This window comes from Styela clava, chromosome 5 (genome assembly GCF_964204865.1).
Source record: "Styela clava chromosome 5, kaStyClav1.hap1.2, whole genome shotgun sequence".
Taxonomy (NCBI): Eukaryota; Metazoa; Chordata; class Ascidiacea; order Stolidobranchia; family Styelidae; genus Styela; species Styela clava.
This window is the reverse complement of record NC_135254.1, coordinates 2,531,410-2,546,547: the sequence shown is the minus strand read 5'-3', so window position 1 is coordinate 2,546,547 and position 15,138 is coordinate 2,531,410. Positions and strand designations below refer to the sequence as shown.

The following is a 15,138-nucleotide window of genomic DNA, read 5'->3' as shown; positions in this document are numbered from 1 at the left end:
ACAGACGAATCAATTAAAATTGCAACTTTTGCACATGTCGTTTTTAATGTTGAGAAGTTCTTCTCAACACTTAGCATAGAACATTCATTCATGATGCGTAACCAATCGTCACAAATCATACTTACCTGACGAGGCAGTCAACCGCGATCACAAAGGCGGTTCTGCCTAGGCGAGGTTTAGTCATTGCACCCAGACTAAATTGACCCTAGCGATTATCCCAAATGTGGATAACTCGGTCGTGTAATTTCTGCTAGTGGGGACTGCGTTCGCGCTATCCCTTTTATATATTTGCTCACTACCAATATCCTGTTGGCTTACGGGTTAAGTCAATGAGCGGCCACGTTGCTTTCATTAGTTGTGGCCGTATTGATCCTCGTTTGGGTGTGTTATCTTTCTCATGACCAATCTTACAATCCATTTATTAATTTATTTATTGATATTAGTCCATGACATGCCTTGCCATTATCCAAGTTAGCCCTTTATCCAACCGTCTCTAGATTTATTCCTTGTTTGCAGTTTCACATTCAGATTGTGTTGCCATTGATTGAGCAATAGAATGAGCGCCAAGATTCGGAAATATCATTATTCCATGTTTAAGGTACGTATCGTAGCTGCGGCTCATTGTTTATAGTTTAATATACCACCCCCTGGTCCTTGCTATTTTTTGTAAAGTTGTTCAACTTCACTCTGCCATCGGATGGCAAAGAACTCGCGATGTATCACTTAAAAGAGTGAACGCAATGAATCGTATTCCACGTTACCCACAGACGAATCAATTAAAATTGCAACTTTTGCACATATCGTTTTTAATGTTGAGAAGTTCTTCTCAACACTTAGCATAGAACATTCATTCATGATGCGTAACCAATCGTCACAAATCATACTTACCTGACGAGGCAGTCAACCGCGATCACAAAGGCGGTTCTGCCTAGGCGAGGTTTAGTCATTGCACCCAGACTAAATTGACCCTAGCGATTATCCCAAATGTGGATAACTCGGTCGTGTAATTTCTGCTAGTGGGGACTGCGTTCGCGCTATCCCTTTTATATATTTGCTCACTACCAATATCTTGTTGGCTTACGAGTTAAGTCAATGAGCGGCCACGTTGCTTTCATTAGTTGTGGCCGTATTGATCCTCGTTTGGGTGTGTTAAATTTCTCATGACCAATCTTACAATCCATTTATTAATTTATTTATTGATATTAGTCCATGACATGCCTTGCCATTATCCAAGTTAGCCCTTTATCCAACCGTCTCTAGATTGATTCCTTGTTTGCAGTTTCACATTCAGATTGTGTTGCCATTGATTGAGCAATAGAATGAGCGCCAAGATTCGGAAATATCATTATTCCCTGTTTAAGGTACGTATCGTAGCTGCGGCTCTTTGTTTATAGTTTAATATTCCACCCCCTGGTCCTTGCTATTTTTTGTAAAGTTGTTCAACTTCACTCTGCCATCGGATGGCAAAGAATTCGCGATGTATCACATAAAAGAGTGAACGCAATGAATCGTATTGTACGTTACCCACAGACGAATCAATTAAAATTGCAACTTTTGCACATATCGTTTTTAATGTTGAGAAGTTCTTCTCAACACTTAGCTAGAACATTCATACATGATGCGTAACCAATCGTCACAAATCATACTTACCTGACGAGGCAGTAAACCGCGATCACAAAGGCGGTTCTGCCTAGGCGAGGTTTAGTCATTGCACCCAGACTAAATTGACCCTAGCGATTATCCCAAATGTGGATAACTCGGTCGTGTAATTTCTGCTAGTGGGGACTGCGTTCGCGCTATCCCTTTTATATATTTGCTCACTACCAATATCTTGTTGGCTTACGAGTTAAGTCAATGAGCGGCCACGTTGCTTTCATTAGTTGTGGCCGTATTGATCCTCGTTTGGGTGTGTTATCTTTCTCATGACCAATCTTACAATCCATTTATTGATATTAGTCCATGACATGCCTTGCCATTATCCAAGTTATCCCTTTATCCAACCGTCTCTAGATTGATTCCTTGTTTGCAGTTTCACATTCAGATTGTGTTGCCATTGATTGAGCAATAGAATGAGCGCCAAGATTCGGAAATATCATTATTCCATGTTTAAGGTACGTATCGTAGCTGCGGCTCATTGTTTATAGTTTAATATACCACCCCCTGGTCCTTGCTATTTTTTGTAAAGTTGTTCAACTTCACTCTGCCATCGGATGGCAAAGAACTCGCGATGTATCACTTAAAAGAGTGAACGCAATGAATCGTATTCCACGTTACCCACAGACGAATCAATTAAAATTGCAACTTTTGCACATATCGTTTTTAATGTTGAGAAGTTCTTCTCAACACTTAGCATAGAACATTCATTCATGATGCGTAACCAATCGTCACAAATCATACTTACCTGACGAGGCAGTCAACCGCGATCACAAAGGCGGTTCTGCCTAGGCGAGGTTTAGTCATTGCACCCAGACTAAATTGACCCTAGCGATTATCCCAAATGTGGATAACTCGGTCGTGTAATTTCTGCTAGTGGGGACTGCGTTCGCGCTATCCCTTTTATATATTTGCTCACTACCAATATCTTGTTGGCTTACGAGTTAAGTCAATGAGCGGCCACGTTGCTTTCATTAGTTGTGGCCGTATTGATCCTCGTTTGGGTGTGTTAAATTTCTCATGACCAATCTTACAATCCATTTATTAATTTATTTATTGATATTAGTCCATGACATGCCTTGCCATTATCCAAGTTAGCCCTTTATCCAACCGTCTCTAGATTGATTCCTTGTTTGCAGTTTCACATTCAGATTGTGTTGCCATTGATTGAGCAATAGAATGAGCGCCAAGATTCGGAAATATCATTATTCCCTGTTTAAGGTACGTATCGTAGCTGCGGCTCTTTGTTTATAGTTTAATATTCCACCCCCTGGTCCTTGCTATTTTTTGTAAAGTTGTTCAACTTCACTCTGCCATCGGATGGCAAAGAACTCGCGATGTATCACATAAAAGAGTGAACGCAATGAATCGTATTGTACGTTACCCACAGACGAATCAATTAAAATTGCAACTTTTGCACATATCGTTTTTAATGTTGAGAAGTTCTTCTCAACACTTAGCATAGAACATTCATACATGATGCGTAACCAATCGTCACAAATCATACTTACCTGACGAGGCAGTCAACCGCGATCACAAAGGCGGTTCTGCCTAGGCGAGGTTTAGTCATTGCACCCAGACTAAATTGACCCTAGCGATTATCCCAAATGTGGATAACTCGGTCGTGTAATTTCTGCTAGTGGGGACTGCGTTCGCGCTATCCCTTTTATATATTTGCTCACTACCAATATCTTGTTGGCTTACGAGTTAAGTCAATGAGCGGCCACGTTGCTTTCATTAGTTGTGGCCGTATTGATCCTCGTTTGGGTGTGTTAAATTTCTCATGACCAATCTTACAATCCATTTATTAATTTATTTATTGATATTAGTCCATGACATGCCTTGCCATTATCCAAGTTAGCCCTTTATCCAACCGTCTCTAGATTGATTCCTTGTTTGCAGTTTCACATTCAGATTGTGTTGCCATTGATTGAGCAATAGAATGAGCGCCAAGATTCGGAAATATCATTATTCCCTGTTTAAGGTACGTATCGTAGCTGCGGCTCTTTGTTTATAGTTTAATATTCCACCCCCTGGTCCTTGCTATTTTTTGTAAAGTTGTTCAACTTCACTCTGCCATCGGATGGCAAAGAACTCGCGATGTATCACATAAAAGAGTGAACGCAATGAATCGTATTGTACGTTACCCACAGACGAATCAATTAAAATTGCAACTTTTGCACATATCGTTTTTAATGTTGAGAAGTTCTTCTCAACACTTAGCATAGAACATTCATACATGATGCGTAACCAATCGTCACAAATCATACTTACCTGACGAGGCAGTCAACCGCGATCACAAAGGCGGTTCTGCCTAGGCGAGGTTTAGTCATTGCACCCAGACTAAATTGACCCTAGCGATTATCCCAAATGTGGATAACTCGGTCGTGTAATTTCTGCTAGTGGGGACTGCGTTCGCGCTATCCCTTTTATATATTTGCTCACTACCAATATCTTGTTGGCTTACGAGTTAAGTCAATGAGCGGCCACGTTGCTTTCATTAGTTGTGACCGTATTGATCCTCGTTTGGGTGTGTTATCTTTCTCATGACCAATCTTACAATCCATTTATTGATATTAGTCCATGACATGCCTTGCCATTATCCAAGTTATCCCTTTATCCAACCGTCTCTAGATTGATTCCTTGTTTGCAGTTTCACATTCAGATTGTGTTGCCATTGATTGAGCAATAGAATGAGCGCCAAGATTCGGAAATATCATTATTCCATGTTTAAGGTACGTATCGTAGCTGCGGCTCATTGTTTATAGTTTAATATACCACCCCCTGGTCCTTGCTATTTTTTGTAAAGTTGTTCAACTTCACTCTGCCATCGGATGGCAAAGAACTCGCGATGTATCACTTAAAAGAGTGAACGCAATGAATCGTATTCCACGTTACCCACAGACGAATCAATTAAAATTGCAACTTTTGCACATATCGTTTTTAATGTTGAGAAGTTCTTCTCAACACTTAGCATAGAACATTCATTCATGATGCGTAACCAATCGTCACAAATCATACTTACCTGACGAGGCAGTCAACCGCGATCACAAAGGCGGTTCTGCCTAGGCGAGGTTTAGTCATTGCACCCAGACTAAATTGACCCTAGCGATTATCCCAAATGTGGATAACTCGGTCGTGTAATTTCTGCTAGTGGGGACTGCGTTCGCGCTATCCCTTTTATATATTTGCTCACTACCAATATCTTGTTGGCTTACGAGTTAAGTCAATGAGCGGCCACGTTGCTTTCATTAGTTGTGGCCGTATTGATCCTCGTTTGGGTGTGTTAAATTTCTCATGACCAATCTTACAATCCATTTATTAATTTATTTATTGATATTAGTCCATGACATGCCTTGCCATTATCCAAGTTAGCCCTTTATCCAACCGTCTCTAGATTGATTCCTTGTTTGCAGTTTCACATTCAGATTGTGTTGCCATTGATTGAGCAATAGAATGAGCGCCAAGATTCGGAAATATCATTATTCCCTGTTTAAGGTACGTATCGTAGCTGCGGCTCTTTGTTTATAGTTTAATATTCCACCCCCTGGTCCTTGCTATTTTTTGTAAAGTTGTTCAACTTCACTCTGCCATCGGATGGCAAAGAACTCGCGATGTATCACATAAAAGAGTGAACGCAATGAATCGTATTGTACGTTACCCACAGACGAATCAATAAAAATTGCAACTTTTGCACATATCGTTTTTAATGTTGAGAAGTTCTTCTCAACACTTAGCATAGAACATTCATACATGATGCGTAACCAATCGTCACAAATCATACTTACCTGACGAGGCAGTCAACCGCGATCACAAAGGCGGTTCTGCCTAGGCGAGGTTTAGTCATTGCACCCAGACTAAATTGACCCTAGCGATTATCCCAAATGTGGATAACTCGGTCGTGTAATTTCTGCTAGTGGGGACTGCGTTCGCGCTATCCCTTTTATATATTTGCTCACTACCAATATCTTGTTGGCTTACGAGTTAAGTCAATGAGCGGCCACGTTGCTTTCATTAGTTGTGGCCGTATTGATCCTCGTTTGGGTGTGTTATCTTTCTCATGACCAATCTTACAATCCATTTATTGATATTAGTCCATGACATGCCTTGCCATTATCCAAGTTATCCCTTTATCCAACCGTCTCTAGATTGATTCCTTGTTTGCAGTTTCACATTCAGATTGTGTTGCCATTGATTGAGCAATAGAATGAGCGCCAAGATTCGGAAATATCATTATTCCATGTTTAAGGTACGTATCGTAGCTGCGGCTCATTGTTTATAGTTTAATATACCACCCCCTGGTCCTTGCTATTTTTTGTAAAGTTGTTCAACTTCACTCTGCCATCGGATGGCAAAGAACTCGCGATGTATCACTTAAAAGAGTGAACGCAATGAATCGTATTCCACGTTACCCACAGACGAATCAATTAAAATTGCAACTTTTGCACATATCGTTTTTAATGTTGAGAAGTTCTTCTCAACACTTAGCATAGAACATTCATTCATGATGCGTAACCAATCGTCACAAATCATACTTACCTGACGAGGCAGTCAACCGCGATCACAAAGGCGGTTCTGCCTAGGCGAGGTTTAGTCATTGCACCCAGACTAAATTGACCCTAGCGATTATCCCAAATGTGGATAACTCGGTCGTGTAATTTCTGCTAGTGGGGACTGCGTTCGCGCTATCCCTTTTATATATTTGCTCACTACCAATATCTTGTTGGCTTACGAGTTAAGTCAATGAGCGGCCACGTTGCTTTCATTAGTTGTGGCCGTATTGATCCTCGTTTGGGTGTGTTAAATTTCTCATGACCAATCTTACAATCCATTTATTAATTTATTTATTGATATTAGTCCATGACATGCCTTGCCATTATCCAAGTTAGCCCTTTATCCAACCGTCTCTAGATTGATTCCTTGTTTGCAGTTTCACATTCAGATTGTGTTGCCATTGATTGAGCAATAGAATGAGCGCCAAGATTCGGAAATATCATTATTCCCTGTTTAAGGTACGTATCGTAGCTGCGGCTCTTTGTTTATAGTTTAATATGCCACCCCCTGGTCCTTGCTATTTTTTGTAAAGTTGTTCAACTTCACTCTGCCATCGGATGGCAAAGAACTCGCGATGTATCACATAAAAGAGTGAACGCAATGAATCGTATTGTACGTTACCCACAGACGAATCAAATAAAATTGCAACTTTTGCACATATCGTTTTTAATGTTTAGAAGTTCTTCTCAACACTTAGCATAGAACATTCATACATGATGCGTAACCAATCGTCACAAATCATACTTACCTGACGAGGCAGTCAACCGCGATCACAAAGGCGGTTCTGCCTAGGCGAGGTTTAGTCATTGCACCCAGACTAAATTGACCCTAGCGATTATCCCAAATGTGGATAACTCGGTCGTGTAATTTCTGCTAGTGGGGACTGCGTTCGCGCTATCCCTTTTATATATTTGCTCACTACCAATATCTTGTTGGCTTACGAGTTAAGTCAATGAGCGGCCACGTTGCTTTCATTAGTTGTGGCCGTATTGATCCTCGTTTGGGTGTGTTATCTTTCTCATGACCAATCTTACAATCCATTTATTGATATTAGTCCATGACATGCCTTGCCATTATCCAAGTTATCCCTTTATCCAACCGTCTCTAGATTGATTCCTTGTTTGCAGTTTCACATTCAGATTGTGTTGCCATTGATTGAGCAATAGAATGAGCGCCAAGATTCGGAAATATCATTATTCCATGTTTAAGGTACGTATCGTAGCTGCGGCTCATTGTTTATAGTTTAATATACCACCCCCTGGTCCTTGCTATTTTTTGTAAAGTTGTTCAACTTCACTCTGCCATCGGATGGCAAAGAACTCGCGATGTATCACTTAAAAGAGTGAACGCAATGAATCGTATTCCACGTTACCCACAGACGAATCAATTAAAATTGCAACTTTTGCACATATCGTTTTTAATGTTGAGAAGTTCTTCTCAACACTTAGCATAGAACATTCATTCATGATGCGTAACCAATCGTCACAAATCATACTTACCTGACGAGGCAGTCAACCGCGATCACAAAGGCGGTTCTGCCTAGGCGAGGTTTAGTCATTGCACCCAGACTAAATTGACCCTAGCGATTATCCCAAATGTGGATAACTCGGTCGTGTAATTTCTGCTAGTGGGGACTGCGTTCGCGCTATCCCTTTTATATATTTGCTCACTACCAATATCTTGTTGGCTTACGAGTTAAGTCAATGAGCGGCCACGTTGCTTTCATTAGTTGTGGCCGTATTGATCCTCGTTTGGGTGTGTTAAATTTCTCATGACCAATCTTACAATCCATTTATTAATTTATTTATTGATATTAGTCCATGACATGCCTTGCCATTATCCAAGTTAGCCCTTTATCCAACCGTCTCTAGATTGATTCCTTGTTTGCAGTTTCACATTCAGATTGTGTTGCCATTGATTGAGCAATAGAATGAGCGCCAAGATTCGGAAATATCATTATTCCCTGTTTAAGGTACGTATCGTAGCTGCGGCTCTTTGTTTATAGTTTAATATGCCACCCCCTGGTCCTTGCTATTTTTTGTAAAGTTGTTCAACTTCACTCTGCCATCGGATGGCAAAGAACTCGCGATGTATCACATAAAAGAGTGAACGCAATGAATCGTATTGTACGTTACCCACAGACGAATCAAATAAAATTGCAACTTTTGCACATATCGTTTTTAATGTTTAGAAGTTCTTCTCAACACTTAGCATAGAACATTCATACATGATGCGTAACCAATCGTCACAAATCATACTTACCTGACGAGGCAGTCAACCGCGATCACAAAGGCGGTTCTGCCTAGGCGAGGTTTAGTCATTGCACCCAGACTAAATTGACCCTAGCGATTATCCCAAATGTGGATAACTCGGTCGTGTAATTTCTGCTAGTGGGGACTGCGTTCGCGCTATCCCTTTTATATATTTGCTCACTACCAATATCTTGTTGGCTTACGAGTTAAGTCAATGAGCGGCCACGTTGCTTTCATTAGTTGTGGCCGTATTGATCCTCGTTTGGGTGTGTTATCTTTCTCATGACCAATCTTACAATCCATTTATTGATATTAGTCCATGACATGCCTTGCCATTATCCAAGTTATCCCTTTATCCAACCGTCTCTAGATTGATTCCTTGTTTGCAGTTTCACATTCAGATTGTGTTGCCATTGATTGAGCAATAGAATGAGAGCCAAGATTCGGAAATATCATTATTCCCTGTTTAAGGTACTTATCGTAGCTGCGGCTCATTGTTTATAGTTTTGTATTCCACCCCCTGGTCCTTGCTATTTTTTGTAAAGTTGTTCAACTTCACTCTGCAATCGGATGGCAAAGAACTCGCGATGTATCACATAAAAGATTGAACGCAATGAATCGTATTCCACGTTACCCACAGACGAATCAATTAAAATTGCAACTTTTGCACATGTCGTTTTTAATGTTGAGAAGTTCTTCTCAACACTTAGCATAGAACATTCATTCATGATGCGTAACCAATCGTCACAAATCATACTTACCTGACGAGGCAGTCAACCGCGATCACAAAGGCGGTTCTGCCTAGGCGAGGTTTAGTCATTGCACCCAGACTAAATTGACCCTAGCGATTATCCCAAATGTGGATAACTCGGTCGTGTAATTTCTGCTAGTGGGGACTGCGTTCGCGCTATCCCTTTTATATATTTGCTCACTACCAATATCCTGTTGGCTTACGGGTTAAGTCAATGAGCGGCCACGTTGCTTTCATTAGTTGTGGCCGTATTGATCCTCGTTTGGGTGTGTTATCTTTCTCATGACCAATCTTACAATCCATTTATTAATTTATTTATTGATATTAGTCCATGACATGCCTTGCCATTATCCAAGTTAGCCCTTTATCCAACCGTCTCTAGATTTATTCCTTGTTTGCAGTTTCACATTCAGATTGTGTTGCCATTGATTGAGCAATAGAATGAGCGCCAAGATTCGGAAATATCATTATTCCCTGTTTAGGGTACGTATCGTAACTGCGGCTCTTTGTTTATAGTTTAATATTCCACCCCCTGGTCCTGCTATTTTTTGTAAAGTTGTTCAACTTCACTCTGCCATCGGATGGCAAAGAACTCGCGATGTATCACATAAAAGAGTGAACGCAATGAATCGTATTCCACGTTACCCACAGACGAATCAATTAAAATTGCAACTTTTGCACATATCGTTTTTAATGTTGAGAAGTTCTTCTCAACACTTAGCATAGAACATTCATACATGATGCGTAACCAATCGTCACAAATCATACTTACCTGACGAGGCAGTCAACCGCGATCACAAAGGCGGTTCTGCCTAGGCGAGGTTTAGTCATTGCACCCAGACTAAATTGACCCTAGCGATTATCCCAAATGTGGATAACTCGGTCGTGTAATTTCTGCTAGTGGGGACTGCGTTCGCGCTATCCCTTTTATATATTTGCTCACTACCAATATCTTGTTGGCTTACGAGTTAAGTCAATGAGCGGCCACGTTGCTTTCATTAGTTGTGGCCGTATTGATCCTCGTTTGGGTGTGTTATCTTTCTCATGACCAATCTTACAATCCATTTATTGATATTAGTCCATGACATGCCTTGCCATTATCCAAGTTATCCCTTTATCCAACAGTCTCTAGATTGATTCCTTGTTTGCAGTTTCACATTCAGATTGTTTTGCCATTGATTGAGCAATAGAATGAGCGCCAAGATTCGGAAATATCATTATTCCATGTTTAAGGTACGTATCGTAGCTGCGGCTCATTGTTTATAGTTTAATATACCACCCCCTGGTCCTTGCTATTTTTTGTAAAGTTGTTCAACTTCACTCTGCCATCGGATAGCAAAGAACTCGCGATGTATCACATAAAAGAGTGAACGCAATGAATCGTATTCCACGTTACCCACAGACGAATCAATTAAAATTGCAACTTTTGCACATATCGTTTTTAATGTTGAGAAGTTCTTCTCAACACTTAGCATAGAACATTCATTCATGATGCGTAACCAATCGTCACAAATCATACTTACCTGACGAGGCAGTCAACCGCGATCACAAAGGCGGTTCTGCCTAGGCGAGGTTTAGTCATTGCACCCAGACTAAATTGACCCTAGCGATTATCCCAAATGTGGATAACTCGGTCGTGTAATTTCTGCTAGTGGGGACTGCGTTCGCGCTATCCCTTTTATATATTTGCTCACTACCAATATCTTGTTGGCTTACGAGTTAAGTCAATGAGCGGCCACGTTGCTTTCATTAGTTGTGGCCGTATTGATCCTCGTTTGGGTGTGTTAAATTTCTCATGACCAATCTTACAATCCATTTATTAATTTATTTATTGATATTAGTCCATGACATGCCTTGCCATTATCCAAGTTAGCCCTTTATCCAACCGTCTCTAGATTGATTCCTTGTTTGCAGTTTCACATTCAGATTGTGTTGCCATTGATTGAGCAATAGAATGAGCGCCAAGATTCGGAAATATCATTATTCCCTGTTTAAGGTACGTATCGTAGCTGCGGCTCTTTGTTTATAGTTTAATATTCCACCCCCTGGTCCTTGCTATTTTTTGTAAAGTTGTTCAACTTCACTCTGCCATCGGATGGCAAAGAACTCGCGATGTATCACATAAAAGAGTGAACGCAATGAATCGTATTGTACGTTACCCACAGACGAATCAATTAAAATTGCAACTTTTGCACATATCGTTTTTAATGTTGAGAAGTTCTTCTCAACACTTAGCATAGAACATTCATACATGATGCGTAACCAATCGTCACAAATCATACTTACCTGACGAGGCAGTCAACCGCGATCACAAAGGCGGTTCTGCCTAGGCGAGGTTTAGTCATTGCACCCAGACTAAATTGACCCTAGCGATTATCCCAAATGTGGATAACTCGGTCGTGTAATTTCTGCTAGTGGGGACTGCGTTCGCGCTATCCCTTTTATATATTTGCTCACTACCAATATCTTGTTGGCTTACGAGTTAAGTCAATGAGCGGCCACTTTGCTTTCATTAGTTGTGGCCGTATTGATCCTCGTTTGGGTGTGTTATCTTTCTCATGACCAATCTTACAATCCATTTATTGATATTAGTCCATGACATGCCTTGCCATTATCCAAGTTATCCCTTTATCCAACCGTCTCTAGATTGATTCCTTGTTTGCAGTTTCACATTCAGATTGTGTTGCCATTGATTGAGCAATAGAATGAGAGCCAAGATTCGGAAATATCATTATTCCCTGTTTAAGGTACTTATCGTAGCTGCGGCTCATTGTTTATAGTTTTGTATTCCACCCCCTGGTCCTTGCTATTTTTTGTAAAGTTGTTCAACTTCACTCTGCAATCGGATGGCAAAGAACTCGCGATGTATCACATAAAAGAGTGAACGCAATGAATCGTATTCCACGTTACCCACAGACGAATCAATTAAAATTGCAACTTTTGCACATGTCGTTTTTAATGTTGAGAAGTTCTTCTCAACACTTAGCATAGAACATTCATTCATGATGCGTAACCAATCGTCACAAATCATACTTACCTGACGAGGCAGTCAACCGCGATCACAAAGGCGGTTCTGCCTAGGCGAGGTTTAGTCATTGCACCCAGACTAAATTGACCCTAGCGATTATCCCAAATGTGGATAACTCGGTCGTGTAATTTCTGCTAGTGGGGACTGCGTTCGCGCTATCCCTTTTATATATTTGCTCACTACCAATATCCTGTTGGCTTACGGGTTAAGTCAATGAGCGGCCACGTTGCTTTCATTAGTTGTGGCCGTATTGATCCTCGTTTGGGTGTGTTATCTTTCTCATGACCAATCTTACAATCCATTTATTAATTTATTTATTGATATTAGTCCATGACATGCCTTGCCATTATCCAAGTTAGCCCTTTATCCAACCGTCTCTAGATTTATTCCTTGTTTGCAGTTTCACATTCAGATTGTGTTGCCATTGATTGAGCAATAGAATGAGCGCCAAGATTCGGAAATATCATTATTCCCTGTTTAGGGTACGTATCGTAACTGCGGCTCTTTGTTTATAGTTTAATATTCCACCCCCTGGTCCTGCTATTTTTTGTAAAGTTGTTCAACTTCACTCTGCCATCGGATGGCAAAGAACTCGCGATGTATCACATAAAAGAGTGAACGCAATGAATCGTATTCCACGTTACCCACAGACGAATCAATTAAAATTGCAACTTTTGCACATATCGTTTTTAATGTTGAGAAGTTCTTCTCAACACTTAGCATAGAACATTCATACATGATGCGTAACCAATCGTCACAAATCATACTTACCTGACGAGGCAGTCAACCGCGATCACAAAGGCGGTTCTGCCTAGGCGAGGTTTAGTCATTGCACCCAGACTAAATTGACCCTAGCGATTATCCCAAATGTGGATAACTCGGTCGTGTAATTTCTGCTAGTGGGGACTGCGTTCGCGCTATCCCTTTTATATATTTGCTCACTACCAATATCTTGTTGGCTTACGAGTTAAGTCAATGAGCGGCCACGTTGCTTTCATTAGTTGTGGCCGTATTGATCCTCGTTTGGGTGTGTTATCTTTCTCATGACCAATCTTACAATCCATTTATTGATAATAGTCCATGACATGCCTTGCCATTATCCAAGTTATCCCTTTATCCAACAGTCTCTAGATTGATTCCTTGTTTGCAGTTTCACATTCAGATTGTTTTGCCATTGATTGAGCAATAGAATGAGCGCCAAGATTCGGAAATATCATTATTCCATGTTTAAGGTACGTATCGTAGCTGCGGCTCATTGTTTATAGTTTAATATACCACCCCCTGGTCCTTGCTATTTTTTGTAAAGTTGTTCAACTTCACTCTGCCATCGGATAGCAAAGAACTCGCGATGTATCACATAAAAGAGTGAACGCAATGAATCGTATTCCACGTTACCCACAGACGAATCAATTAAAATTGCAACTTTTGCACATATCGTTTTTAATGTTGAGAAGTTCTTCTCAACACTTAGCATAGAACATTCATTCATGATGCGTAACCAATCGTCACAAATCATACTTACCTGACGAGGCAGTCAACCGCGATCACAAAGGCGGTTCTGCCTAGGCGAGGTTTAGTCATTGCACCCAGACTAAATTGACCCTAGCGATTATCCCAAATGTGGATAACTCGGTCGTGTAATTTCTGCTAGTGGGGACTGCGTTCGCGCTATCCCTTTTATATATTTGCTCACTACCAATATCTTGTTGGCTTACGAGTTAAGTCAATGAGCGGCCACGTTGCTTTCATTAGTTGTGGCCGTATTGATCCTCGTTTGGGTGTGTTAAATTTCTCATGACCAATCTTACAATCCATTTATTAATTTATTTATTGATATTAGTCCATGACATGCCTTGCCATTATCCAAGTTAGCCCTTTATCCAACCGTCTCTAGATTGATTCCTTGTTTGCAGTTTCACATTCAGATTGTGTTGCCATTGATTGAGCAATAGAATGAGCGCCAAGATTCGGAAATATCATTATTCCCTGTTTAAGGTACGTATCGTAGCTGCGGCTCTTTGTTTATAGTTTAATATTCCACCCCCTGGTCCTTGCTATTTTTTGTAAAGTTGTTCAACTTCACTCTGCCATCGGATGGCAAAGAACTCGCGATGTATCACATAAAAGAGTGAACGCAATGAATCGTATTGTACGGTACCCACAGACGAATCAATTAAAATTGCAACTTTTGCACATATCGTTTTTAATGTTGAGAAGTTCTTCTCAACACTTAGCATAGAACATTCATTCATGATGCGTAACCAATCGTCACAAATCATACTTACCTGACGAGGCAGTCAACCGCGATCACAAAGGCGGTTCTGCCTAGGCGAGGTTTAGTCATTGCACCCAGACTAAATTGACCCTAGCGATTATCCCAAATGTGGATAACTCGGTCGTGTAATTTCTGCTAGTGGGGACTGCGTTCGCGCTATCCCTTTTATATATTTGCTCACTACCAATATCCTGTTGGCTTACGGGTTAAGTCAATGAGCGGCCACGTTGCTTTCATTAGTTGTGGCCGTATTGATCCTCGTTTGGGTGTGTTATCTTTCTCATGACCAATCTTACAATCCATTTATTAATTTATTTATTGATATTAGTCCATGACATGCCTTGCCATTATCCAAGTTAGCCCTTTATCCAACCGTCTCTAGATTTATTCCTTGTTTGCAGTTTCACATTCAGATTGTGTTGCCATTGATTGAGCAATAGAATGAGCGCCAAGATTCGGAAATATCATTATTCCCTGTTTAGGGTACGTATCGTAACTGCGGCTCTTTGTTTATAGTTTAATATTCCACCCCCTGGTCCTGCTATTTTTTGTAAAGTTGTTCAACTTCACTCTGCCATCGGATGGCAAAGAACTCGCGATGTATCACATAAAAGAGTGAACGCAA

The 15,138-nt window shown here is 40.6% G+C and overlaps 20 non-coding genes across 20 annotated transcripts; all 20 read left to right on the top strand.

Annotated features, from left to right (window-relative positions):
* Nucleotides 1-117: 117 nt before the first annotated feature.
* LOC144423934 (U1 spliceosomal RNA) lies at nt 118-280 on the top strand. The gene has a single exon (XR_013476300.1). It is a non-coding gene; the product is annotated as a U1 spliceosomal RNA (small nuclear RNA).
* A 600-nt stretch (nt 281-880) lies between these two features.
* LOC144423933 (U1 spliceosomal RNA) lies at nt 881-1,043 on the top strand. Its single transcript, XR_013476299.1, has one exon. It is a non-coding gene; the product is annotated as a U1 spliceosomal RNA (small nuclear RNA).
* A 599-nt stretch (nt 1,044-1,642) lies between these two features.
* Nucleotides 1,643-1,805, top strand: LOC144423842 (U1 spliceosomal RNA). Its single transcript, XR_013476207.1, has one exon. It is a non-coding gene; the product is annotated as a U1 spliceosomal RNA (small nuclear RNA).
* A 588-nt stretch (nt 1,806-2,393) lies between these two features.
* Nucleotides 2,394-2,556, top strand: LOC144423931 (U1 spliceosomal RNA). The gene has a single exon (XR_013476297.1). It is a non-coding gene; the product is annotated as a U1 spliceosomal RNA (small nuclear RNA).
* A 600-nt stretch (nt 2,557-3,156) lies between these two features.
* Nucleotides 3,157-3,319, top strand: LOC144423930 (U1 spliceosomal RNA). Its single transcript, XR_013476296.1, has one exon. It is a non-coding gene; the product is annotated as a U1 spliceosomal RNA (small nuclear RNA).
* A 600-nt stretch (nt 3,320-3,919) lies between these two features.
* On the top strand, nt 3,920-4,082 carry LOC144423929 (U1 spliceosomal RNA). The gene has a single exon (XR_013476295.1). It is a non-coding gene; the product is annotated as a U1 spliceosomal RNA (small nuclear RNA).
* Nucleotides 4,083-4,670: 588 nt separating this feature from the next.
* LOC144423928 (U1 spliceosomal RNA) lies at nt 4,671-4,833 on the top strand. Its single transcript, XR_013476294.1, has one exon. It is a non-coding gene; the product is annotated as a U1 spliceosomal RNA (small nuclear RNA).
* Nucleotides 4,834-5,433: 600 nt separating this feature from the next.
* LOC144423927 (U1 spliceosomal RNA) lies at nt 5,434-5,596 on the top strand. The gene has a single exon (XR_013476293.1). It is a non-coding gene; the product is annotated as a U1 spliceosomal RNA (small nuclear RNA).
* A 588-nt stretch (nt 5,597-6,184) lies between these two features.
* On the top strand, nt 6,185-6,347 carry LOC144423926 (U1 spliceosomal RNA). Its single transcript, XR_013476292.1, has one exon. It is a non-coding gene; the product is annotated as a U1 spliceosomal RNA (small nuclear RNA).
* Nucleotides 6,348-6,947: 600 nt separating this feature from the next.
* On the top strand, nt 6,948-7,110 carry LOC144423925 (U1 spliceosomal RNA). Its single transcript, XR_013476291.1, has one exon. It is a non-coding gene; the product is annotated as a U1 spliceosomal RNA (small nuclear RNA).
* Nucleotides 7,111-7,698: 588 nt separating this feature from the next.
* On the top strand, nt 7,699-7,861 carry LOC144423924 (U1 spliceosomal RNA). The gene has a single exon (XR_013476290.1). It is a non-coding gene; the product is annotated as a U1 spliceosomal RNA (small nuclear RNA).
* A 600-nt stretch (nt 7,862-8,461) lies between these two features.
* LOC144423923 (U1 spliceosomal RNA) lies at nt 8,462-8,624 on the top strand. The gene has a single exon (XR_013476289.1). It is a non-coding gene; the product is annotated as a U1 spliceosomal RNA (small nuclear RNA).
* A 588-nt stretch (nt 8,625-9,212) lies between these two features.
* Nucleotides 9,213-9,375, top strand: LOC144423922 (U1 spliceosomal RNA). The gene has a single exon (XR_013476288.1). It is a non-coding gene; the product is annotated as a U1 spliceosomal RNA (small nuclear RNA).
* Nucleotides 9,376-9,974: 599 nt separating this feature from the next.
* On the top strand, nt 9,975-10,137 carry LOC144423920 (U1 spliceosomal RNA). Its single transcript, XR_013476286.1, has one exon. It is a non-coding gene; the product is annotated as a U1 spliceosomal RNA (small nuclear RNA).
* Nucleotides 10,138-10,725: 588 nt separating this feature from the next.
* Nucleotides 10,726-10,888, top strand: LOC144423919 (U1 spliceosomal RNA). The gene has a single exon (XR_013476285.1). It is a non-coding gene; the product is annotated as a U1 spliceosomal RNA (small nuclear RNA).
* A 600-nt stretch (nt 10,889-11,488) lies between these two features.
* Nucleotides 11,489-11,651, top strand: LOC144423918 (U1 spliceosomal RNA). Its single transcript, XR_013476284.1, has one exon. It is a non-coding gene; the product is annotated as a U1 spliceosomal RNA (small nuclear RNA).
* Nucleotides 11,652-12,239: 588 nt separating this feature from the next.
* On the top strand, nt 12,240-12,402 carry LOC144423917 (U1 spliceosomal RNA). The gene has a single exon (XR_013476283.1). It is a non-coding gene; the product is annotated as a U1 spliceosomal RNA (small nuclear RNA).
* A 599-nt stretch (nt 12,403-13,001) lies between these two features.
* Nucleotides 13,002-13,164, top strand: LOC144423916 (U1 spliceosomal RNA). The gene has a single exon (XR_013476282.1). It is a non-coding gene; the product is annotated as a U1 spliceosomal RNA (small nuclear RNA).
* Nucleotides 13,165-13,752: 588 nt separating this feature from the next.
* Nucleotides 13,753-13,915, top strand: LOC144423915 (U1 spliceosomal RNA). Its single transcript, XR_013476281.1, has one exon. It is a non-coding gene; the product is annotated as a U1 spliceosomal RNA (small nuclear RNA).
* A 600-nt stretch (nt 13,916-14,515) lies between these two features.
* On the top strand, nt 14,516-14,678 carry LOC144423914 (U1 spliceosomal RNA). The gene has a single exon (XR_013476280.1). It is a non-coding gene; the product is annotated as a U1 spliceosomal RNA (small nuclear RNA).
* Nucleotides 14,679-15,138: the final 460 nt, after the last annotated feature.